We start from the raw sequence: 26978 nt of genomic DNA on the forward strand, positions 1-26978 counted from the left end.
CCACTGGACCACTTGAGGCTGCTCGGTTCCAGGTGGATAAGGGACATTATCCCACCAGCATCTGAATTCCTGAGCAGCTTTCCAAAAAGGATGTACTGGCTTATTCCTTTCCTCACTGTGCCTTTTTAGTGTAACACATTGTTTTTAATTCAATTTAATTTTTCAGTGTCTTACAGTTCTCTGTCCCAAGGAACTTTGGAAAAATTTACCTGAAGCTTGTTTGGGGAGATATTTATAGGGTCCCACTTGCTGTGCCCCAACACCTGCTTTCCCAAGATGTCAACCCAGCCACAGTACAAGCCCTTTCTTGGGGAACCTCCCTTGCTCCAGCAGGGTGGACCTTCAGAGGGTGCAAATAAACTGTGTTGCCTTCTATTTCAAAAGGCTTAACTCCAACTGATAACCTGCCTGAGCAACAAAGATCTGTTTGCCATCTCATGCTTGTACACCCCTGTGTCGCTGGACAGTCCAACACCTGGCCACTCTCCTTGCAAGTCAGGACTTCAGTAGAGCATCTAATCACCAGGAGGAACCTTCCAGAACCCTCTTGATGCCTACAAATATGTTTCAACTCTCTTGTCACAATCAATATTCCTCTACGTAGAAGCAAGAAGGAAAATTTATAGTTCCTAATGAATTGATTTTCTCCAGAAATTTATCACATAAAATTAAGTTGAACAAGACATGATGCATTTTGTAATTATTTGTAATGTCTTTGTGGAATCTTCCTTTTAAAAAATAGGAATGTTTTAGTGCTCAAGCACTCTGCAAGTTGCCAGGCACCAGTTCACGTTTTGGTGTGACATAGTGCAGAAGTTTGACAGGGCAATTGTCCTCCTGAGGCAATCATTTTCCATGTAGAACAAAATGTCGGGAAATGTCAGAGAATTAGGGGTCTTCTCATTTTCTGACCCAGAAGGGCTGATCCAGACTCATTTGTAGAGACTTGAGCTGCATCAGCTATTGTGTAGAGTAAATGGAGCATTCTGAAGTGTTTAGCCTGTTGGCAATTACATAATCGAAACCACTGGATCAAAACAAACAAATAAAAACAATGTTTTGGTGTTTGTGGGAACCTACTGCACAATTTGAATTCATGGCACTGACTGTATAATTAGTTATGAAGGCCCCTGACATAAAGATACCTGAGTGAGGTGGAGGGAGCATGAACAAAACTGCAAAATTCTTATTTTTGCATAACCTAACTTGGCCTCATTTCTCCCGAAGCGTAAGTCATCCATTTGTGCAAATGATGCCCCCAATTTACAAAATCTAAGAGTTTGTAGATGCAATGAAACTAACAAAAATGAAAAAATGAAACGATTGGTGGGGAAAGAGAGAAAAATCTAAATCAATTCAACAATATAAAGAGGTGAGGAAAAGCAGGTGGTTGTCAGTGTAAAACATAAAATAATGACATGGAAGTAAAACATGGGACTCCAGCTCTCTCCTCAACCATGGTCAGACTGTGCCTCCTTTTTTAATGTGACACGAGCCCTGGAAATATGAAAATGAAATATGGCAAATTGGTACCCTGGGTTTTTTGTGCTTTTGAACAGCACAGACTTTTTGCTTATGATGAAAATCAGTATATGAAAAGAAATCGATCTATCAATAGGTTCTTGTTTTTCTCCACCAGCAAGAAGCTCAGCTTATTTTGAAAAGCCGAAAGGAACACGGGCTGCTTCTTATAATTAACTTCCCCCAGGAAGCTTAGCCTTTGGAAGTCACACTTTCTTGAGGGACAATCAGAGCTACTTAGCTTGTCTGACCTTGTAATGGTGGTGAAAGCAAGACTGTGTTGATGAGATGCACTTCCTCTGTGCCTCGGAAGCTGCGCTGCTGCCCACTGTGGAGAGCGGGTCATGCAGGGCAATCCACAGGGGCTCATGTGGTTGAGAAGAACATAAACTTCTGCACAATAAGAGATCTCGGGGATGCAGGCCGACAGAGATCAGGGCACCTTCTTAAGCTCTCTTTCAAGGAGCTCTGTGATTGACACCTGGCTTAGCTAGAGAAATACACTATTTGACAATTACCAAGTGCCCTGAGAGTTTGGGAAGCAGAGGCCAGACAGGGTACTCTAACTCCCATGAAGTGGTTTATTAAGAAAAATAATGTAGCCTTAATCTGTCTTCTGTCTACAACTCCCTCTCCCCCTGTGCCCCATACCACCTTGGCCTCCTCATCTTAAAGGAAAGAAAAAAGAGAATTTATATCAAGCTCTAGGGTATTCTTGCTAGACCTACTAGATTCAATTGTTCATAGCTCTTGGATTTGTGTAAACAAACAACTGTGAAAGCCCTAAAACCTCGAGTAATTTGAAATACACAGTAAATGAGTGACAATATTTATCTTTTGGAAAAGACCTTTAAATAAAGACTCAGAGGAAAAACAAAAGAAAAATAATCATTTGGTGTGTTTCCCCAACATATTGGCTTTTTAATTGTCAGTGTATGCATTTTAGCTTCCACCAAGAAATCTGCATCCTGCTTATTACTAAAGATTGAACATCACCAGGAATGTCTGTTACTATGGCAAATGCTTTTATCGGGAGAGGAATGTAAATGAGAGGAACTCTCATGAAATGTACTGCTAAAACATGAACACAGGAAAAAATTCATCATTCTTGGGTTTCAGCATTTTAATGGATATGGTGACAATTAAATCAGCTATAAATATTTTAGCAATAAATTATTATGTAAACAACCCTATTTTAAGAGCTGTGGAAGATACAAAAGCAAACAATGAGATCTGCTTCCTGGTCTCAAGGACCTTCCATTCTAATTGGAGAACGCAGATGTAATCACATGATAAGTTAAAGATAAGCTCAAAATAACAGGCAGATGATTACCTTAATGTAATACATACATGATCAACTGAGAAATAAATTATTTAGACATTAGTTGCTATAGGAATCCAGATGAGGAAGATATAATAGCAATGTTTGATTAAGAAAGGCCTCATTAAAAAAGGGGTTTAAATATTGATTTCTTTTTTTTTTTAACATTGATTTTTAATGGTGGATGGTATTGGGACCAGTCAGGGAGAGAGTAAGGATTATGGAAAAGTTAAAACATATTTGAGGGTTTAGGGAATTGGCTAAAATAGGGAATCTATGAAGAGAAAAGTTGGAATTCCAGATTAAAAAGATAAGTCTACATTCCAGGGGTTTCCTTTGGAAATGCTAAGGGATTTAGATATTATTCTGTAGGAAAGGAGTAAATGCAAAAGATTATTTTTGTTGGTTTCCCACTTTTTTCTAAATAATGACAACAGTCTAACGATGACAGTCGGGTCAGCCTTGCCCAGCATGGTCTCAGACAGGGGGAATGGAGGTCGTCCTAATTCAGTAGTTCATTTGCTCACCATCCAGTCTTGCTCTAGTTCCCATTCCAAGGCTGGCAAACACATCCGTGAAGTGTATTATACTTTGTGTTTCCATACTACCTCTCACATAGCTCAACCTCTCCAGAGTTTAGGCTTTCTGCCAACAAGCCCCAATCTGCCCATAAATCAACTTTCAGTGTCTGCTGTGGTATCTTCCCAAAGCTCAGTGCCCACCTGCTTGAACCTGCTGGTTTCCAGGGCTACAGATGCAGCCAGCTCCTGCTTCACCATGCTGACTGTGATGGGTAGTTGTGGGCTTTTGTATGGATGGCACACTCCAACACCCTTGACCAACCTCCAGACAGTCTTCTGGTTACCACTCAACTCTTGAGACTCACATTTTCAAGTGTCTGTTTCTAGAAAAGTCAAATTTTGATCATGCTTTCATAGCTGGATGCTTAGACCTAATGAATATTCTGACTCCACCTGGAATCTTGGCTCAGCTCTTCCTCGCCTAATCCATCTCATAGCTAAGTAGTTAAGGGAAAGCAATATGATAAATAAAGCAATGCATTAAGAGTATTAAATATGCTATTCTGTAAAATAAGAAGAATAAAAAAATGGTAGCAAGGAGACTACCATTAAGAGGATTTAAATGTACCACGAAGTAAAAAGATCTGGGCTATGATAGTGGTACTGGAATTGAAAAAAAGGTGATGGTTTATCCCGTGAATACAGGATAAATGTATAATTTGGGAGTAAGAAATTTACTGATGGTCATTGGTGCAATTTCTCTCTAGTGGGTGGAGACAGAAGCCAGACTAAGCTAGCCAGCAAGTCTATAATTAGAAATAATGCTGGAAGTTTGCACCTAGATGTGGGTATGAATAGTAGTAATCACTGAGAAATTTGACAGTGAGTAAATGAAGAATTCTGCTCTGTGTGTGTAGGCAAAGAGAAACAAGCCCCTGCAGTTGTAAATACTGGAGAGACATAGGTAGAGAAAATAGTTACTTAGAAAGGGAGAAGCAGGTGGAGTATAGTTCTCATGCCTCTTGACCTGTTTTGTAAACAAACTGGAAGTCAAATCATTTATTTAGAAGGACTATGGAGGATTGGGAACTTGAAGAAAGGGAAAATGGCAGGGATAGTCAGTATAGATTATGTATTGGGGGAAAACACAGGCACAGAACCTTAAGAAAATCATAGTGACACATCAGTGAGGGACAATTCAAAGTAGAGAACACAGTGAGTTCAAGCAGCTTTATGAGAACACGGACGTGGGGCCCAACAGCTGGGTAGGAAGCAAACAGTGAAGATGACCCAAAGGTAGACCTTTTCCCAGTACACCTGGCTGAAGTTTAGAGGTGAAGGACGTCCGTATTAGTAAGAGCCCAAGCAGCCGACCTTTCAGTCCAATCTGGACAATGTTTGAAGTTCACGGTTATCAACAGGGGACTAGAGAGCGATAGGAGTTTGCCAAGAAGGCACAGAGGTACAGATCTGTTTGGGGGTAGAAGGGAAGGAACAAGAAGTAAGTGGAAGATGAGTTGGCTGAGAGGGAGGGTGCCCTGTTTCTTGGCTGGTGCGGAGTATTCAGCAGGGTCTGTGACATCATGAAGTGAGGAAGCAAGTAGGTGGAGGCACTTAGCAATCCCATTAAATCTCATTTTAAATATGGACCTTTTAGACAGAATTTCTCAACTTTGGCATTGTGACACTCTCTGCTGTCCTGTGTGTTACAGGATGATGCTTAGCGACATCCCTGGTCTCTGTACACGAGATGTAGTGGTGCGCCCTGTCAAGACAACAAAAATTTCTCCAGACGTTGCCCTCTGGGGGGAAGGTCTGTGTGCAAAATCTCCTCAGAATTGAGAAACTCTGGGATGAATGACATTAATTTCAGGAAACAAGAAAAAAGTAACCAGCAAAGAAGTTGTCTAAGTAAGAGAAAGGAGTTGACAAAATGCAAGTGAATTGCTGAATGGATAACAAAATGTGGTGTACGCATATGATGGAATATTATTCAGCTTTCAAAAAGGAGGTATTTCTGATACATGTTACAACATGAATGAACCTTACAGACATTAGGTGGAGTGAAATAAGCCAGACACACAGAACCAAATATCGAATAGTTCATTTATATGAGGTACCTAGAGTAGCAAATTCATGGAGACAGAAAGTACAATGGCAGTTACCATGGGCTGTGGGGAGGGGAGAATGGCAAGTTATTGTTTAATGGGAACAGAATTTCAGTTTCGGATGATGAAAAACGTCTGGAGGTGGATGGTGGTGATGGTTGCACGACGTCAATGTACTTAGTGCCACAGAACTGTGCATTAAAAATAGTTAAAATGGTAAATGTTATGTATATTTTACCTTAATAAAAAGTTATTTTCATGCATTGGTCATGCATGATGCTACACTTGTTTTGGTCTCTGATTTAATGGTTCCAGAAGGGCAATTAACAACCATAGTGGTGATTTGAACACAGTGGAACAGAGTGGTAAGCATGGGTTTGAGGAGTCAGTGCTTCTATATTAGTCAGCTTGGGCTGCCACAACAAAGTACCACAGGCTGGTATGATGGCTTAAACAACAGAAACTGATCTCAGAGTTTTGGAGGCTAAATGTCCAAGACCAATGGGCCAGCACAGTCAGTTTCCAGTGAGGCTACTTTTCTGGTCTCTTTGCAGATGGCCACCTTCTCACTGATCCTCACCCAGCCTTTGCATTGTGTACACACACTTCTGGTGTCGCTTTCTCTTCTTATCAGGATACCAGTGCTGTCAGATGAGGTCTCACACTTATGACGTCCTTTATCCTTGGTTACCTCCTTCGAGCCTATCTCCAAATACAGTCCCATGGAGTGTTAAGGCTTCAATGTATGACCTTAAGGGGGATGCAATTCAGTCCATATCTGCTTTCTACTCTTCTCCTGTGTTGACTGGGCAATGAATGGGCAGAGGCAAATTTGAGAGGACACTGGTGGTCGTAGCTTCAGTGTGTTCCTGAGTGAGGCACAGGTTTTGCTTTAGGTAAGGAGATGATGAAAAGAGATGATGTAGAGAGTGGACAGAGCAAGAAAAGCAGCAATTATTCAAGGGAACAGAAACAGCAGTCTTGACGGGAGTGATAATGAGAACTAAATGTCACTAGTAAAATGCATACATGGTTTATAACCTCAGGAATAAATGACAACCAAGGCATTTGTTTACATAGCAGAGAGCAGCGTAAAACCCATAAATATTTGCAGCACTCTAAATGTATCATTCCTCCAAGGAGAGTGAATTAACCCACTCTTTTTCAGCACTATTAAATATTAATAACAAAGTGATGGCCTTCTCTTTAAAAGCACTTGGGGAGATTTGTGCCTTGCAGGTGACAGACTTGAGTTAATCCCTGACCAGCGAGACCAAGAACATTTAAAATAACAATCTTTACGGGTCCAGTGTTTTGGGTTTCTTTCCCCCCATTTATTCTAAAGGCCTAATCTTCCTATGCTTATATTCTCATGCAGCTGTGTTGAAATAAGTGCCATTTAGCTGTTCAACATGATGAAACGCTAAATATGGTTTATGCCAGATTTAATTGCCACTACAAATGACATCAAGACTCTGTCCCTTGGCATAAAATTGTACTGCAGCTTGACTGATCTTGTCATTTTGGTCATTTCTGTGACTGATGCAAATCACTGCAAGATTCATTTGACTAACATTGATTGTAAAGAGAGCGCACGTGAACAGTTGGGCTGGACCAAAGTCTAGTTCAGATATTCAGTTGAGATATAGCCATAATCTAAATGCACATTTACAAACACAAATTAAAGAGTGAGGAAATGTTCAAGGTGGATCAATAAATGCTTGTTCCATGAATGAAGGAAGAAACAAAGGAACAAGAATTCCTGATCATATTTGTATTTCAAAAAGAGAACTGCAGACTGGGAAATTGATTGGAGGAGGCAGGAGTGAATTTAGGCAGACCAGGCAAAAAGCAGCTGCACTGCAACAAGACAGTAGATGATGATGGCTGGGTCCAGCGTGGGACAGTGATGCTGACTAAAGGAGTACGGCAGACTTGTGTTACAGTGCCCTGTGTCCCGCTGAGGTCACAACCCTGAATTTCCAGAGGTACCAATGCACCTGGGTGTGTGATATGCTCTGACAACATTCAATATTTTCAGCATAGGTTCAGAGAAGATGGACATTTTGATTCATTTCCTCCCTCTCATTTTCTAGGCAGATGAACGGAAACTGGGGCAAGGACTTTAGTCTGTTGTGAAGAGAGCGACTGAAGTTATGGACAAGCAAATATAAGCTGGAAAAATGGGAAAGTGAAGAGGAAGAGAGATGATGGTGAAGGGAGAAGAGGAAGAGTTGCTGGGCCAGAAGGATGAATGAGGTTGAAGGAAGTTGTGCTCAAAGAGTAAAATGTCTAATTTTAGGGGTAGAGCAATTTTAGGTGGTAAGAAGTAGAAATGGAAATCATTAGAGATGAGTAAAGAAACTGAGTAGTCAAAATATACTGATGGTTGTCTGCACAGACAGTGAAACCTATGGGCTGCTGCAAGATTTGGTGGTGAGGAAGACTGACCCAGTGAGTAAAACCTTCAGTAAAACCCTTCAGGAGGTCAAGAGAACTGCAGGAATCAAGCTTCATCATTTGGGAATGTTCCCATGACAACTATGTGCCAAGCAGCATTCCAAGAGCTTTAGGTGTACTCAAAACAAAGTAGGCTTTGTCCTACTTTCATGGAGCTTTCTTTGTTGTGGGGAAAGATGGACAATACTCAACACGCAAATAAAGGACAACGAGGGACAACCATTTGGTTAAACTATATGAAACTGCTGATATTTCTTAGAACTGTCAGTCAATGCATCTGCTTACAACTCGTTGGCCAGAACTTAATCATGACCACACTTGCAAAATGTAATGCAGCCACTGGCCCAGATAAAATTAGGGATTCCACTTCTATTAAAGACACACACACACACACACACACACACCCTGGCAGTTCTCGGAAACTTACCAAAAGATAAGTTGTGCATACTCTTTGCTATTTCTTCATAGTTCTTCCTCCATCCTGTGCCTGGAATGCACTTATGATTGCTGGAGCTCTAGCAACACTTTTGGAACATGAGGATAAGGAATATATCCTAGAGATTATAGAGAAGTGAGCTAGAAATAGAGTGAATCCCTAAAGTCTTTGGTGGCAAAGCCACTATATCAGTCCTGCACAAATAGAGAATTTTTAATTTATTAAGCCAATGTTATTTGCAGTGACACCTACTCCTAACTGATACATAATGAATTTGAATTATTTCTTTATATGTTTGCATTCTCACTAGACTGAGTTCCTCAAGGGCAGGGGTTATGTTTTTATTTAATTAAAAAAAATTTTGTTCTATTTTACTTTTATTTTCAATTATTATTGACATACAATATTATATTAGTTTCAGGTGTACAACATAGTAATTCAACATTTATATAAGTGTGCCTTATGAAATGATCACAATAGGTCTAGCAACCATCTGTCACCATACAAAGTTATTATAATATTATTGACTATATTTCTTATGCTGTACATTGCATCCCATGATTTATTTTATAACTGGAAGTTTGTACTTTTTAATCCCCTTCTCCTTTCTGGTCCATCCCCCCTCCCCCTCCCTTTTGGCAACTATCAGAAACAAACTCATAGATATAAAAGAATTATACTTTAAATCTTTGCACCCTCAAGCATTCAGTAGAAAGCACTGGGCATCACATACACTCAGTAATGTTTGTAGAGTAAACTGCTTTGTTGTTTTGAACACAATGATTCAATAATAGCTTATGTGAATAAAAGACAACATTTAAATATTATCAAAGTTAAAGACAAACAGACTCTCTGAAAGAATACCAATAAATGAATAGGAAAATAGATGAAATTATAATTCACAGACATTTTTCACATGAGACAATGTCAATATATATCAAAGTATGACAATAGATATTTGATTTTGGTGAGCAAAACTCACGTAAAGCACTTCACTCACTCTGACATTCAATGAATTGAAGCCAATAAATAGTAAACAAAGGAAATGGTCAATAGACACTTTTGGAGAAAAATGGAGGAAAAAAATGATAGTTGGCGATACGTGTAAGTTTCTCCAATAATTGACTTTGATGGGACTGAAACCTGAGTAAATCCACAGACGTAGCCTCAACGGGAGTCCATGATGTCTAAGTTCAAATGACGCCAGCAACCATCTTTTTTCAAAACTGAAAAAGTTAGAAATTCTAAATCTTCTTTCCATAAATTATGGTTTTGTGTTCTAATGGCCAGGAACAACATGAGCTCTGCACATAGTAGACTATAAAATTCTTATATATCAGAAATCAGGCACATGGCTTCTCAATGACTATATATGATTGTATATTGCAGTCTACACCCAGTTCAATTCAGCCTATAAATCATGAGCTTCATAATTAGATGATAGCAACCCAATTTTCACTCGATGTGAAGAGTTTCATAGTGCAATTAAAACTATCAAAATAATCAATTTCAAAATCTAAACAAACCATTAGGATGAAGGAGCCCTCGTAGATATCAGGGTCAATGTCTAAATCAATAATATTGTACCAGTCAGATATATAGCAAAGGATCAGTTTTGCTGCTGCAAATGAAATCACTAGCATTCAAATATAATTTAGTATCACAAAAGACATGTGGCAGGTATAATAGATCTAATTTCCTCCTCTGATCAAGGAAGAAACAGCTCAATTATTGTTTCATTCACCGGAAAACAACTTGCTAAAGAAAAAAAAATGTTTTCACTATGTAAAAGACAGGCAGGCAAAGGTAACAGTGGCAGTGTAACATTACAGAAATGGAAAGGGATGAAGGTGAGAGAATCTGAGATTCTAATTTGATCCATTCTTCTTCCTAGCTAGCTGAACTTGGATAAGCCATTTCACTTCTCCTGGGTTCAGCAACTTATATAAAATAGGGAATAATGGTTTTGGAGGAGGGAGAGTTCAATGAGCTGTGAAATGTTTTGGGAGGCAGTACAACTCACCTGGCCAATTTGGAATCATGGAGAGAGGGGAGAGGTGGCTTTAGGCAGAGCCCACAGCACAAGCAATATGAGAGGTGGAAATAGGCATCTGCTTTTAGAGAATAGGAAACGAACCAAACTGGCCTAGTAGCAGGTTGGACCAGTTCATCAGACCCCTCTTGTGCACCATCGTGAATTTCTCCCCTTTCTTCTTACTCCATCAGCAACCTTCTCTGCCCAATCTTCAGGCAGCTTTGTGAGGCTGCCAGCGTACAGCCCCCAACGTACCCCATGTCTACCAGTTTCCTAAGGCTACTGAGCAGCTCAAAACAACAGAAATTTATTGTTTCACAGTATTGGAGGATGGAAGTCCAAAATCAAATTCTCAGCAGGGTCATGGCTTTCTGAAGGCACTAGGGGAGGATGGAATCCTTTGCTGCCACAACCTAACTTCTGGCGTCTCCTGGCGATCCTCGGTGGTCCAGGCATGTAGAGCTATCAGGTGCCTCTACCTTCGCCTCATCTTCCCTCTGTGTGTTTCTCAGTGTCCTCTCCTCTGTTAATGAGGACGTTTGGACTTAGGTCCCATCCTACTCCAGTAGGACCTCATCTTAATTTACCTAAGTCTATCTGCGAAGACCCTATTTCCAAATAAGTTCAAATTCTCAGGTTCTGGATGACAAAATTTTGGGAGGACGTCATTCAACCCACAATACCATGTATTTCTCATCTGCCCAAGGTTTCTCTGTAACATCCCACGGATGCCCTCAGGAAGTGACGTAGTCAGTCACATGTGTCTAAACTACAAGTGACCTATGAGATGCTAAACATTTGAAGCCCCTAGTTTCTGCTTGTTCCTTTGGCCTTGGCAGAGCTGGCAGATTATAAAAACCATCAGAATGAAGCAGTGGGTAGAACCCAGCTTCCTTCAATGCCCTTCCTTCTTTCAGGAATTTACATCCTCAGGTTCTGGCTGACTTGGTTGCTCTTGAATGCCTTTACACATTGTGTGTATGTGTGTGTGTGTGTGTGTATGTGTGTGTGTGTGTGTGTGTGTGTGAGCGTGCACTTTATTCAATTGTTATAGTTGTTCTTGGAAGGGTGGCCTTCTACCAGCCCTTGTCATAGCTGGGGGCAGAAGTGTGCTGCCTTCCTTATCTTTGCAATCTGTCTGCTTGTCACCTGTTCACCTTTTAGTAAGAGAGAAAGAAGTACTTTATTGAATTTACATATACTCCAACTCCCTCAAATACCATAATCTCAGGACTGTTTTTAATCTACTAAATCTGGTAAAGTAGCACTGGTAATTTAAAATGGTTCTTTCATATATACCATTCTGACAACCAACTCTGTGAAGGCATTAATGTAGATATTATATCCCAATCTTGAATATAAATAATGATGCAGAGAGTTAAATGACTGAACTAGGGCCTATAGCTAGTAAATTGAACAAATCTACACATCCTTGCTTTCTAACTCCAAACACAGTGCTGTGGGAAGGGATTATCAGGTGACAAAATAAGGAGAAGACATTATAGACAGATCATAATACTGATTTTATGTGAAATAAATTTGTCACATTTTTATCCTGTATATTTCCATTTTGTTTAGAAAACATATAACTAATTAAATATTATTAGTCCATTTGGCTAACTTTCAGAAGGTGGGCTTCCACTGGGAAAAATGATTTATTCCTTTCCATAGTTAAATTGATTTTTGAGCGTTTTTTTGTCATTTATGGTCTAGGTAACCCGATCTATTCTAGGCTAATGGTTCCATCTTGAGCCTACATTTCATGTGATATTTGTGATGGTAACTCATGGTAAATTGCAAGTTAGTCATTTAACCTTTCTGCTTCAGTTATTCAATTTGCAAAATAGTGATAATTTAAGCCCTTATTAGGAAAGAAGAAAGAAAGAGAGGGAGGGAGGAAAGGAAATAAACTGAATATGCAACTTTATCAGAATATGAGGAAAGTGGCATGTTCAATATATTAAAACACTGTTTATGTATGCATAATGTTACTATGTGAAAACATTTATATGAACTAAGACTATGTTAAAAATGGTACGTACTTACTGTACAGCTGAATTTTAAAGATAGGAAAAAAGGTATTTGATATTTAATGACACTTTTTCTATTATGATCAGAAAAGAGTAGTGATATTCAAAAGCACATACTAGACGGCCCTTGCAGTTTATGAATAGTGTACATAAGTATCACCTCACTCAATACGCTCCATGGGAATAACACTGGAAAAGGAGGAAGGTGGAGAGGAAATGGAAGTTTCATTTTAGCAAACATCAATTTGTCTCTTTTGATGATTACCTTAACCATTCTCTTGTGAGTGTAGAAATGATCCTTCTCTGTAGCGTTTCCCCACATGCCACACTGACAATGTGTAGCTTGCCAGATGATTTTAGGTGCTTTTGGCTTATCGGTTATGTTTTCATTTATGTAGCTGCCTTCTATTGATGGTGCATGATAATGCCATAGGATATAGCAATGAGTATAGAGACTCAGTGTAAATCAACCTTAACTAAAACATAAAAAATATGAAGTAAATAATAGGCCAGGTACTGTATGGATATGGCAAAAATCACGGGGAGCTCCTCCAATGACCCAGTTGGGGAAGACATTGTTTTACCACATTCCTGAGTCATGATAAGGAGGAGTCGCCAAGTCATGGCAAATTGGTTTTAAAAAGAAAACTAAAGATATTTCAATCTGAAGTCTCTTACAGTCTGATGAGGGATTCCTTGTGTTTTTCTTAGTCGAACATTATCCATCAGTAATGTGGGATACCCTTCCACTGCTAGAGAATTTTCCATCCACTGTGTTAAGGGTGCCAGAATCTGGAAATTCAGGGAGACATCTAGAACTAGTTCTGATGTTTTAGAAGAGAGTATTTATCCGCAAGGGAAGAACTGCATGTATGTCATCCAATCATATTGTAAAGATTCTACCACTGACTTTTATTTTAAAGACTTATTTTAGAGCAGTTCAGGTTTACAGCAAAATTGAGGTGAAGGTATAAGGATTTTCCATATAACCCTGCCTTCACACACTCACAACCTCTCTCTTACAAACATCCCCCCACCAGAGTGGGACAGTTGTTACAATCAATGAACCTACACTGACACGTCATCACTCCATAGTTTAAATTATGGTTCACTCTTACTGTTCTACATTGCACATTTGGCTTTGGGCAAATGTACAATGACATGTATCTACCATTACAGTACCACACAGAATATTATCACTGCCCTAAAAATCTTCTGTGATCCCCTTATTCATCATCCGTCTCCCCCAAAAACCTTGGGCAACCTCTGATCTTTGTACTGTCTATATAGTTGTACACTTTCCAAAATGTCATATGATTGGAATCGTACAGTATGGAGCTTTCTCTGATTGGCCTTTTTCACTTAATAATAGGCATTTAAGTTCTTCCGTGTGCTGTCATGGCTTTTAGTGCTCATAATATTCCATTGTCTGGATGTACCCACTGACTTTTAACAGACTTTTAAAAAAATGATAATACATACAAAAATGAAATTCAGGGCAAGTGACACAATTTGAAGTGATTTAAACATTTTTTTTCTCAGAAAATCACATCTTTTGCCTATATCTCAGGCCAGCTTACTTTCAGCTCTTTGATTTGTGTGCTGTACTTTATATTCTGTGCCATCATGTTCCTTGTAATTTGACAGTAGACAGGCAATGAGAGAAAGATTAAAATGGTGGGGAATTTTAGACATGAGGTTTCATCTGGTCAGACTGGATAAGTGCTAGAGATTGGTGTTGGGGAGTTGTGTCGAGTTTGGTAATGTTGGGGGTGGTTAGTGGGGATAACACAAACAGGAAGGTGATGGATATGGTACAGTGAGCCAAACATGAAAGTAAGAACTCCAACATCTTATTTATTCAACCTCAGGCTCATAGAGAGACTCTAGTGTCCAATCTTTTTCCCGGATACAGGTTAGGTGGTCCAAACATACAGAATGAATAAAATCATTAAAGTACATGATCAGATAACTTGCATCCAAATCACAATCCATTTGGTTGTAACAGTCTTTTGAAAAATGGACTGGGATCTTGAGTTACATATTTACTTAGGTGTTTGTTAGTCACCTACTGTATAAAAAACACCATGGCCTTTCCTCTCTGTTTTTTTCTGTGATTTTTTTTGTGTGATGCCTTTGTTGATCAAATTTCCTTACCAGTAGATTACTCTTTCTGTTACTACCTTTCTGCCAAGCTCCCTGATAACCCAAATGAAAACTTGATAATATTTTATTTACATTTTTGGTTTTTTTTAAAAAGTATCTGTTTAATTTTGCTGAAGGTACATAATATTTTGTGGTATATTTCTTCTTTAAACTTTATTTTTGCTGTTTGTCTTGCTGCAGTGGAGAGCCTAATGTGTTGGCATTCTTTCAGATTTTTTCCTTAAGAGTGCTGTCTCCTCACTAATACCCAATGAGCCAGGTTCGCCCCCTGTTTTATCATTTTGTATATTGAATTATGGAGTATGCTAGTAACTGAAATATAAAATAAATTAAAAACATAAAATACATGAAAACAATGAAAAAGTTTGTGCTTTTGATAAACAAACTGGTTTTGGATAAACATGCAAATAGTAAGGAAGGAAAATTTTAAATTGTCATTTAATTTAATACCAAATTGTGAGGTGAGATTTGAGGGCTGTAGAGATTGAGAGAAAAAAATTAAGGATTTCTATGTTTTATTAGATAGGAATGTCTTATGCGGTAGAAACAAATGAAACTGGTACTTACATGAAAGCGTTTGATTTGGCAGGTGTTGTAAAGGATGGAAATAAGAATGTGACAGATTTTGAGCAGCAAATGTCTTTAAGAAGGACCAGGAAGTTTGGGCATGACAATACTTGTTTTAAAGTTCTTTGTTTGCAAATTGTTAGAGGAAACCTGTTAGAAAGAGATATAATCAAGTGGGGTCCCTGACTGCCAGAGTGAGGTGTTAGATTTGCCTAGTTACCAACAGACAGTGAAACTTTATTATTATATCAATATTTTCTCATAGGTAATGCCTATTTTATTGCAGAGAATTTGGAAAACACATGAAAGCGTGAGGAGTTAAATATAAGTCACTTGTAATCTTACCACCAGAAGGAAGCACTAGAATCATTTTAGTATTTATTTGTCCTGGCCTTTTTTGGGGGGGACTGTGGGGAGAGACTGTATATAGGTACATATTTTCTTAGTTGAAAATGGAATTCTTCTCCATAGATTGTTAATATCCTGCTTTTTAAAATTAATATTATCCTATAGTTATTTTAAAGTCATTATTCTTTGAAATATGTTAAATGCTACTCATATGTTCTCTAATACTAAACTATTCTTGTATTCTTGGAATAAGTTTTTCTTGATGATTATGTATTACTCATGGAATATGCTGCTGGATTAAATTTGCTAATTAAAGAAAACTCTCTATTCATAAAGAAAATTGTCCTGTGGTTCCTCCTTCCTTGTGAGTACAATTGAAAAGAAATGCATCAGGCTTATATAAGTGTTGCTGAATTAATTAAGAAGCTTTTCATATTTGCCATGCTCTGAGAAAATTTAAATACAACTTGGACAAACACTGCCTGTATTGGGACTTCTGGTTCCAGCAACGAGTTTGACAAAATTAACATAGAACACTCCTATTACAATAGCCAAGTTTGAGAGAGACAGTAGGTGAGGCTTGATCTCAATGTCAGTACAGGGATTTGAGATTAGAGGAAGCATCACTACAGTTGGGGTTTGAAATTGTTTTCCTCTTTTAGCGCTGGGCTTGGCAGTATCAATGCCCTTGTGAAAAGGGCAGCATGTGAATAACATCCTCTGGATTTCAGACTCAATTTATATATTCAAAGGAATGATAGAAACAATTATTTCTGTTATATCAACAGCAATAATATTAGGAGACAGAAAACACAATATCTTCAATATCCTGAAAAAAATAAATGCTGCTGGCTTACCGTGTTTCCCTGAAAATAAGACCAGGTTTTATATTAAATTTTGCTCCAAAAGACGCATTAGGGGTTATGTTCAGGGAATGTCATCCTGAAAAATCATGGTAGGGCTTATTTTCCAGTTAGGTCTTATTTTCGGGGAAGCACAATATATTTCTGATCCAGCAAAATATCTTAAAATAATAAAGACAAACTTTATTTAATTTTAGAAAACAAATGCTGAAAGACTTTGACTCCAGGGCACTAATTAAGGGAAATTTTCAAAGATATACTTTAAGCAGAAAGAAAGGGAATCCAGATGGAACAACTAAGATAAAATAAAGGATAAAGAGCAGAAAGTAGTAAAAGTACAGGTTAATCTAAACAAATATTGAGTATGTAAAACAATAATTATGGTTTCTTATGGGACTAAACATATAGAAATAAGTTGCATAATCAATAATAACATTCTCATTATGAAGCGTAATAGGCTTTAAGTATTTTAAAGTTTGTATATAATCTAAGATGGTAAATGTCTTGGTTAACTTTAGATTGAATAAATGAATGATGAATAATATAATTTTTAGGGTATCACTAAAAGAATAAAGGGAGTGCATAACTTTCAACAAATAGAGAAAAAAGTGTGAAAAATACTTATTTTTTAAAAGAAGAAGTGTACAAATTTGGGACAAATAGAAAACATAATATTAAATAATAAATACAAATAAAAACAACAACACAGCAGCAATTTCATTAACTATAAAGGGATTAAGTACCCCAGTCAAACCATGATGATTTCAGACAGAATGAAAAAAGTAAACCTAACATGTAACAGATAAGCAAGCATTCCAAAAGATTTAATGTTAAGGGGATATTTTGTGAAATTGGACCAAAGAAAATTATGTGACAATATTAATATAAGATAAAATAAAATTTAAAACAAAAAGCACTAATAGACATAGAGGTTACACTATAATGATAAGAGGTTTAATATACTAGCCTCCTCCACCCTTCCAAAAAAACCCCAGCAAGAATTTGTATGTGCTAAAATCTATAGGGCAAAAATTGACAGAAGAAATAGATAATCACAGTGGGTAACTTAACACATGTCTCTCTGTAACTGTGATAGAACAAATAAACATAAATAATTGCTATAGAAATGTTAGACAACACAGTGAAAAAATATACTCAGTAGTCATATATAGGACACGGCATCCCTTAGCTGTAGAATGCATATGAGACATTGACAAAAAGTTGATCATATTCCAGATGATTTAGCCAATTTCAATACATTTCAAAGGACAGAAATTGCACAAGGTATTTTCTCTGAATATAATGCAATTAAACTAGAAACCGGTAACCGAAAGATAACTAGAAAGTTCAAGCAAGTTTGGAAGTCATGAAATACATTACCAAAGAACCCATGAGTAAAAAAATATTGTAATGGATAATAGAAAATATAATACTCTGAACCTAATGAAAATACTACATAGCAAAACTTGTGGGATGGAAGTAAACAACAACTTAATGGTAAATGAAAGTATCACTTTAAGGGCATTAAGAAAGAAATGGTAAAAATTAATGAGCTAATGTTATCTCAAAAGTTATATGAAGACTACCAAATAATTCCAATGAAATAAGATAAAAAATAAATATAAGCGAAGAAATTAATGAAATATGAACATATAAGAGGGTGTATCAAAAAAGTTATACAACTGACAAAACACTGGTGAAATTAACCAAGAAAAATAAAATAAAGACACAGATACAACTCTCAGGAATGCAATGACGGAATATTACCATAGTTGCTGCTCACATTAGAAAGATAATAAAACAATGAGAGAATACTGTGAGAAATTTCATGAAAATAAATTTGAACATTTATTTTAAAAGGAAAAAAATCTTAAAAATATATTACTTTCAATTTCATATGTCACATATCAGTGAAATCATATGGTTTTCGACTTTTTCTGTGTGACTTATTTTGCCTAGCATAATAATCTCAAGATCCATCCATTTTGTTGCAAATGGCACTATTTCATCTTTTCTTATGGCAGAGTAGTATTCCATTGTGTATATATACCACATCTTCTTTATCCAATCATGTATCAAAGGACACTTTGGTTGTTTCCATGTCTTGGACACCATCAGATATAAAACTGAAAGCAAAAAAGGGACAAAACAAACAAATAAAGAAACAAAAACTCATAGACACAGACAGTACTTTAGTGGTTACCAGAGGGTAAGGTGGGAGGGGGGATGGTAGATGAGGGTAAAAGGGATCAAATACATGTTAATGGAAGGAGAACTGACTCTGGGTGGTAAAACACAATGTGATATACAGATGATGTAATACAGAATTGTACACTTGAAACCTATGCAATTTTACTTACCATTGTCACCCCAATAAATTTTAATTAAAACACACACACACACACACACACTCACACACACACACACATTTATTACTTACCTAAATTGACTAAAGAGGAAATAGAAAATTTGAATATTCCTACAACTGTTACAGAGGTTGAAACAGTAGTTAAAATATTTTCCCAAACAGAAAATTGTAGCCTAAATGGCTAAACCAGAATATTCTATCAAACATTCAAATAGCAAATATTTCTAATCTTACACAAATTTTTCCAGGTAGTAGAACATGAAGATATGCTGCTCCCTTATTTATTTTATGAGAGTAGCCAGGGAACAATCTAGGTTTTGTGGAGCCTCAAGCAAAACAATTTTGAGACTTTTTAAATGAGAAAGTAATATAAAATTATGAATATAAAATTATGTAATGGGCATTTGGTGGAGCTCTATGCAAGTAAGAATCCCTGAAGCTCAAACTTTATTAGTATCATAGTAAATCTACCTCTGAGGCTAATAAAGCTTGAGATTGATAGGAAGACCTGACAAGGATAATGTGATAAAGAAAATGACAAGCCAATCTAATTCATGAAAATAGAATATAAATAAAAAATTTAACCAATCATACCCAACGATATCTTAAGTGAGATAATATATCATGATAAAGTTGGGTTTATTTCCAGAGCGCAAAAATTGACAAAAATTAGTTAATATCATTTACGTTATATATTGATATAATTTACATTACAAGATTAGGGAAAGACATCTGATTATCTCAATAGATGTAGAAAAATATGTGATAAAATGTTACTATCCATTTGTATTACTATTCATTCATATATATTTTAAAAAACATCTTTTAGCCAACTGGAAATAAAATGGAACTTCTATTGCTTCATGAGAAGCATAAAAAAATAACCTTCAGCAAATAAATACAATGTTTAGTGAAATAACTGAAAAAACCTTTTAAGATTGAGACCTAGGCACGAATGCCTGCATTACTACTTCAATCAATAGCATATAGTAGGTTTTACCTAGTATAGTAAGGCCAGAAAAATAAAAGACATAATAATTGGAAAGGAAGAAATGAAAAGTGTCACATGATTATGTAAATAGAATATCGACAGTCTCTAGCAATAAATTATGAGAATTAATGAAAAGTTTAGTTCGTTGATGGACACTAAGTAGAATTGCATTTCTATGTATGGACAACAAATTAGAAAATGCAATAAAAACATGTCAGTTAAAAGAACATAAAATACAAAACACTTTTATACAAAATTTGTACAAGTATAATCTATGTAGAAAATAATGAAATTTTACCAAGAAACATCAAAGATAATGGAAGTATCTAACATTTGCCTTGTTAGAGCACTTATTAAAATATTATCTCATAACTGATCTATATATTTAGTAAAGTCACAATAAAAATTCTATCACTATTTTTTTCTTTATTTTGTGCAGCTTCAAGCTTCCACATGTAATGTGTGTTGAAGCACAAAAATTTACAATAGGAAAACATTCAAACAAAATAAGGTAAGACCTATTAAAAAGGTTTAATATTTAAGAGAGTATAGTATGAGATAGAAATATAGAACAATATAAGAGGACAGAGAGCTAACAAACAAACGTATGCCTAAATGAACTTTTGATATACGCACATGACATAAATTCTATTGCAAATAAATGCAGGAAAGGCTTGACTTTTCAACTAATAGTTTTGGTATAACTGAGCACCCATTTGGTAAAAAGGAAAAGAAAAAGGGATACAAAGGAAATATGAGTCCTACCCTACATCATCAAACTCAAGCTTCATTTCCAAGTCATTAAAGACCTATAGGGAAAAATTACAAAATGTTTAGCAGATAATATAGAAGCCTTTATGACCTCATAGTGAGAGAGGATTTCTTAAGCATGAAAAATACTAACTATGAAAGTATAAATAGATTTGACAATATTAAAATTATGAATTTCTGTTCGTCAAAGACTCGTAAGAAAATGAAAAGATAAGTGATACTCTAATGAAGGTATTTGTAACATAGATGATCAAGAAAAGACTAGTACCCAGGATATATAAATCACTAAGGAAAGAACAAATGAACAGGTGACACAATAGACAAATAAACAAAAATCTGAATAAGGACTTCACACACACACACACACACACTCACACACACACACACACAAATTGCCAGCAAATATATTAAAATAGATGTAATCTTATAATTAATCAGAAAGATGTAAATTAAAACCAAAATGAAATACCATTACTCACTGACCAAATAGGTGGAAAAAAAAAAACACAACAAAGAAAAGTCAGACAATATTGTTAGTGTGGATGTAGGGCAAAGTGACCTCATATGCAATGTTTTGGGGAATGTTAATTAAATCTACTTTGGAAACCAGATTGATATTATCTAGTACATTTGTAGATATCCATACTTTTTGACTCAATAGTTCCACTCCTAAATACATATCTAGAAAAACTATTGCCTTTGTGCATGAGGATAAACATTGAAAAAATGTACAAAGCAGCACTTTTTATAAAAGCAACACTTGGAAAGAATTACGATGTCCAACAGCTGTAAGTGGATATAGTAAAATTGTTTAAATATGTACAATAGAATTCAACATGGCAATGAAAATTAACAAAATCACATCTGTTTCCAAAAAGATGGATGAATTCTACAAATACAAAGTTAGGATAGGGAAGTTCAGAAAAGAATATGTTATGGACTAAATTGTTCCCCTCCGTGCCCCACCAAATTCATATGTTGAAGTCATAACCCCCAATGTCAGTGTATTCAGAGACGGGGCCTTTAGGAAGTAATTAAGGTTAAGTGAAGTCATAAGGGTGGGTCCTAATTCAATAAGATTGGTGTCCTTATAGGAAGAGCAAGACACACCCAGGATGTATGGTCATAGAACAAAACAAAACAAAACAAAAACCATGTAAGGATACACAGAAAGTGGCCATCTGCAACCTCAGGAGAAATCAAATCTGCAAATACCTTGATTTTAAACCTCCAGCCTCCAGAACTCTGAGAGAAGAAATTCTATTGTTTAAGCTGTCCAGTCTGTGGTATTTTGTTATGATAACCCTACTACACTAATACAGGATGCATACTTGAGATAAATGATTTCATTTAAGTTTCAAGAACAGACAACATGAAATTTTATTGCTTAAGAATATATAGGAAGGTGGTAAGACTATACAGAAAAGCAAGAAAATGATTTTCATGAAAAGTCTAGATAATGGTTTTCTGTAGGAGGAGGGAGCTGAATATGATGGGAGAAGATTCCAGAGAGTTCTTCTGAGGGCTGGCAATGATCACGTTCTTTACCTGGATGGTGATTGTACCGGTTTCTCTGTGTAATTCCTTATTCTGTACATATATTTTATGTACAGATAACTTTCCATAACAATGATATAAATGATAACTTTCACAATTGAAAGAAAAATACTGCGTATTGCTATATAGATAATTTAAGGTGGTGCTTCATTCTGTGGGAGGAGCCAGGAATGAGATGGGGAAGGCAGAATGGGGAATGCTCTTTTTCTCAACCTGATAAGCGGTGGAAATAAGGGTGTTTATTCCATCACTGTTAATTTATGATACAGATAGAGTTTATATTCACCTTGTATCTACTCAGTATTTTAGAAAAGCAATTGTTTTTACAAAAAGGAAAAAAAGAGGAATGGCATTTAACCACCTCAGAAATTCAATTACTATTCCACTTACAAAGGTGCCTAACAAGATTGCTAGAAAAAATACAGGATACCCAGTTAAAATTGGAATTTAAATAAACAATTAAAAAATAGTGTGATTTGTCCCAAATATTGCATGGAATATACTCATACTAAAATTTTTTTTACTGTTTATAGGGAATCAGATTTACCTAGCTGTCCTCTACTTTTATTTACAGAATCTGACAACCTTACTTAATATCAGTGCCTAAACAATTCCACGGCAATACTCCCTCCCACACTTTAAGTGCTGAGATTTATTTCCTTTTTTTCATATCATCAATTCTTCTCTCTTTTACTAGCAAAGAGCTGTTGCACAAATTTCTTCATTTCTTGGACATCTCCACCTAACAGTGTCTACGAACAAGCTCATTATCTTGTCTCTAAAACAAGATAATGGCTCACCCCTGAAGTTCCCTATTTATGTCAAGAGTGCTGTTTTAGGATTCTTTGTTGTAAGTGACAGAAACTCAATTCGACCAAATGTAATCAAATGACAGTTTATGGCCTCATGTGGTTGACCTGCTTAAGAGGCGGGAAGCAGTAAAGTTTCAGGGACGATGGAAACTTGAACTTGAAATACTTCCGCACTGCTTTTCGTCCCCGCTCTGTCTGGTGGGTAGCTTCATTCTTACTCAGCTCTCAAGGCTCCTAATGGATAACCTGGGCTTAATTCTGTTTCTGCCACTTTATAGTATGGATGTTGCACAAGTTTGTGAACCTTTCTGTGCCTCAATTTTTTCATCTCTAAACTCCCTTCTAAGTCTGGTTCCCTAGAAGCAGATCCTGGGGTGGGGAATTGGACACATTTGGTTTACTGAAGAAATCCTCTAAGGAGAAAAGGAGGGAGGGAATCAAAATAGGCCCATGGAAGAATGTGGACTCAGCTAGTGTCATATGTTCCCTCTGATTCCACAGGAGCTCTGCAGAATGAATTGCAGTACAAAATTGGTCTCAGTTTGAGGCAAGGAACTGGCCTTTAAACCCCTGTGTTACTTGGCTGCAGCCTGCCTCTTTGGGAGGCAGAGGCGGGTAGGAATAACTTCCCAGGAACAGTGTTTCCCATTTGGTCAAGGGCAGTTAAGGAGAAGGGAACATCCCAGAGGCATTAGCAGCCATGACACCCAGTAAGAAAGGGAGCCAAGGTAGAGCACCAAAATTTCCTAAGCTAGAGATGAGACTAGGACCTCCCTCATGGTGTCATGTGTGAATGAATGGATACATGTGAAGTGCTTCAATCATTACCTGGCATACAATAGGCACTCCATAAATGTTACATTATGATTATAATTACTTTTGTTACTAGTAGTATTATTTCTAGGAAAACAAAAAATAGGAAAAAAAATACAGATACCAATATTTTCCTGGGAATCTAGGGTTCAAAGTCGGAAGATATCATTAGTTCCACCTTCTTTCTCTATCATAATCATCTAATCCTAAGGCTGAATCTAAACTTTTCAATCTGTGCGACCCTGTGATATGTCCAGGCCCACACTACTGAAACTGTCCACAGATTTTCCTCTCAACAGCGCCATCACACACACACGCACACACACACACACACACACACACACACCCTCAGCCACGTGATGTTTTCTTCCTCTCTTTCTATTATTGTCTTTCACAGGTAGGGCTTGATGTCTGTTGTAAATATTTATTTTTACCCAAATAATGCATGCATGTTTAAACAAAAGCGAATAGCAGTCAAGTTGTATAACAAAATCCAGTAACTCTCTGCCCCACCCCTCAATCCCACTCCCCAGTGCTGACCACTTGAGCCCTTGTAGAGATTTCTCTGTTTATCTACCTTCTTCATATGTTTGGAATCATTCAGCATTTATTAATTTTAGGTATGATCCATTTTCTTTCCGATATGATGGATGAGCTCCCATAAACAATTCCTCTCCTCTATTTATCACATTCTCATAATGACATTATATCATAATGTCTGGGTAGCTCAGGAAGCTCTGTCTACATTTGTACATTTTCATTATTCTTTTGCAGAGCCAGGTAGTATACTATGATTACATTTCCTTTCTCATACAATCCTTTAAACTGGAGATACATGTTTTATGTTTTCTACATTTGCATTGAATTCTATCCCAAGGCCCTTGCATGTCTCAAAATGTCATTCATCTTCCCTTGCATTTAGTATTTTGAGTGATTCTAGAATTCTAAACTGAAGATTATTTTCTCACAGAATTTTAAATATCTTGCTCCATTTTCTGTAGTACTCAACACTGCTGTTGGGAAGTCGTGCGTCTTCTGATTTCTATTTCTTAGCATGTTATCTGTTTTGTTTAGTTTTGTGCTGAGACTTCAGCTGCATAATCAAATTATAAAGTGTTGCAGGTATGAGGGATCACTGAAGATGCCTTTCCCTCACTTCACTCACTGAAACTTGGACCTGTTGATAACTTACTCACACTAAGGTTTTTCTCTTCCATCCCCTTTCTATTCTGAAGTTCTCTGTTGTTGTTTTTCCCCCATGTTCTTCTTAGCATACATTATATTTCACCGTGAGTCACTCTTTAGCGAATGCCTCCAGCACACCAATTAGACTGTCCTCATTCAGAGCTCAAAGAACACACCCTATGCTTCTTCAGATCACCAGAACTCGACACAACTTTTGGGTTTTGCTCAAGAAATGTGGTCGGTAACCCACAGTCTTCCCAATTTTTTGCACAATTTCTCAAATTCCAGATATTCCACAAAGTCAACATCTATGACAATCTTTCAACTTTTGAAACACATTTTTCAACTCCAAATCACAGGTCGTTTTTGTTATTGTTGTAAGTCAGGCTTTAAAGTGTGGATCAAGGAGATAGTACTATCTGTTCCTATTCATTCATTGGCAGTCTCTCTTTTGCTTTCTGATCTAATGATAGTCCCAAGATACACAAATATATTTTGCAAGTGGGATTATGTGCAATACTGTATCAAATGTCTTAAAATTGTCATTCTAGACATATTACATCAACTCCATTGCTTTCATCTGTAAGTCTTGTAATTCCATCAGAAAAAGCAATCAAGTTGTCTATGGAATGATTTGTTCCGCACAAATACCTGGTGATTATAGCTCCTGGTTCCATTATCCTATGGATGCCTTCAGATTTTCACCTTTCCTTCATTCGTTATTTACTGGAGATTCAAGGTGCGCACAGATAATTCAAATTTACCGTGCATCACTGATCATTTTCTAATGCCATTAAATAGGAAGAAGTTAAAACAAAGGTATGTGTGAATTGAAGTCCAGTGATCCAACTGTAATTTTCTTTGAAACGGAAAATTCGGTTTGGACAGAGACCACTTTGCTCATCATTTTCTTAGTGAAGTTATTTTAGTGAAGTTATAGGTAACCACATGTATCTGCCTACATAAAACCAAAGCCTTATCAGTGTGGTTCTTCTCAATATATTTAATTTGTAGTGACAATTTTTAATACTTTCTCCATTTTGCACAATTTGGGAACACATCAAAATATTGTAATTCATACACTCATTAAGCCAGAATGTATCAATGTGCATGGAATAGGTGTGGCCCTCAGTCCAAACTGCAACACTGATCAAGCTGTAGGACAAAGAAGATGGTTCCAGGTGGCCAGCTCCGCTGCCTTCGCCCGGGGCAGAGCGCTCAGAGGCTGTGGGTATCCACTCTTTTCTTGACAGATGATTAGTTGTACTGGGCTTAGGGAAAGAAAATAAGAGGAAGAAGTGGAGGAAAGACGTGATGGAATTTGTTTCTGGCTTGAATGGAAAGTGGTAAGCAGGATATGCACACAGCATTTGCTGTCTTCATGTTAGGAACCTGGAATGCCTTTCATGTAAACTAGCTCTTTTCTGCCAGAGGGCACAAGAAATTGATGTGGACGTTTAGGAGTAGAGAGGGTTAAGCTGTACTAGTCAATGAGGTTTTGAAATATCAAGTTTAGAGGCTAAAGATCAAATTTCAGTCAGAGCAATTCTGGAAAACTATTGGCACAATTGCTTTCCAACATTGTATTTTGTTGAAAGATGAAGGAGAGTGAGGTGGCTATTTGTAGACCCTGCAGAGATTCCTAAGATACTGGGGGACTGGGGGATGTTAGTTCTATTCACTGGCAAAGGCAGCTTCATCTCATCAGACAATGGGATCTGAGAGAGGGAAGCCTGGGCAGCTTGCCTGCTGGGCTCAGGTCTTACAAAGAGAACAGGTTTCTTCAGTGTCTGAAGAGAGGGTAGAGCATATTCAGGACTTACTGTTCATTGCCAAGTAGAAATGAGTAAGGATGCTTAGTCACATTGTTTTTACATTTGGTGACTGTCTGTGGTTGCAAGGCAAACATTTGAGGGAATCACAAAGTAGGTTTATAACTGGAATTTACATGTATGCATTTGATCTCGTTTGTTTTTCTTCTTGTAGAATGATGGCATTCAATTTATGTCATCTACACACTAGTTGCCAAACACACATGCAACTCATGAAATGAAGACAGAGAAGAATTTCCAAAGCATTGGATTAAAGAGATACCATGAATAGAT

The sequence above is a fragment of the Rhinolophus sinicus genome, chromosome 16, assembly GCF_057876585.1.
Source record: "Rhinolophus sinicus isolate RSI-liver-muscle chromosome 16, RSI-T2T, whole genome shotgun sequence".
NCBI classification, from domain to species: domain Eukaryota; kingdom Metazoa; phylum Chordata; class Mammalia; order Chiroptera; family Rhinolophidae; genus Rhinolophus; species Rhinolophus sinicus.